Below are 1,015 nucleotides of genomic sequence, written 5' to 3' on the forward strand. Positions count from 1 at the left end.
ATTACTTCCTAAACATTTGGGATGTTTGAAAATCCCAGATATAAGCAGCTCTATTTCCAAGCCTTCACTGAGGAAGGAGAAAAGGATAACCTTGTCTTTTAAAACATATTTGTCTGTGGTTTCTTGTGTGACAGCAGATTTTTTTTTTCCACTTGCAATATATACAACAAGGAGAATTGCCAGAGCAGGTCAGACCCAAGGTTGATGAAGGCCAGTCTTCTGCAGCTGGCAGCAGACAGCACCAGCTGCTTCAAAAGAGGAGACAAGAAGTTTCACAGCTAGTGGCAATTTGAAAATTAACCTTTGAGAAATTTTCTCTCAGTTTCCATGGGTGGAAAATTCATTTACGCCTGGAGGTAGGAGGCTTTGCAGGTCTTCCTTTTCTTTCTTTTCTCTTTTTTTTTTTCTTTCTTTTCTTTTTCTTTAGGGTTTGCTACTATAATTCTGCCTATTCTTGATACTTATATACAATCTTGCATCTCTTTGATTCCTGCGAAGCTCTCAACCTTGATGATATCCTGTGCCAAAGAGAGGTGAATTGAAATTGGTGTGGAACACTGTGTCCTTGTATCAGTACAAAATATGTCACCTTCCAGTCTCAGCAAGTCTATTGTGTTTCTAACAGTTTGTGTTATCAGTGCCTGGTTAGTTGCAAGTTTTAGGCCCCAGTAGTTTGTTGTTTACTTGCTGTTATCCCTTTCCTCTTTTTACTTCTCAAGTCCTTGGAGTGCAAGTTCTTCAGAGCAGGCAGATCTTCATACAGCTTTTATACACCACTCAGTTCACTGCAGATGTCAGCTATTTGCAAAAGAAAAATATTTATCAAAATCTAGGAGAACTGAACATTAGTAACGTATTATGACTCTTATTTGACTAAATGTGAATAGAACAACAAAAAAACATGAACAAAATTAACACCTCTGCACATGAAATGTGTTAACTACATCACTTGCTGACAGTGTATGCCAATGTACAAGGGGTCTTATGATCCACCAAAGACTTGAGGTATCTGTAG

The 1,015-nt window shown here is 38.1% G+C and overlaps 1 long non-coding RNA gene across 1 annotated transcript; it reads right to left on the reverse strand.

Annotated features, from left to right (window-relative positions):
- Positions 1-416: 416 nt before the first annotated feature.
- Positions 417-791, reverse strand: LOC113968217. Its single transcript, XR_003534431.1, has 2 exons — positions 712-791; positions 417-518 (listed from the first exon to the last, which is right to left on the reverse strand). It is a non-coding gene; the product is annotated as an uncharacterized LOC113968217 (long non-coding RNA).
- Positions 792-1,015: the final 224 nt, after the last annotated feature.

The sequence above is a fragment of the Neopelma chrysocephalum genome, unplaced genomic scaffold (genome assembly GCF_003984885.1).
Source record: "Neopelma chrysocephalum unplaced genomic scaffold, ASM398488v2 Primary Assembly neopelma1_66, whole genome shotgun sequence".
NCBI lineage: Eukaryota > Metazoa > Chordata > Aves > Passeriformes > Pipridae > Neopelma > Neopelma chrysocephalum.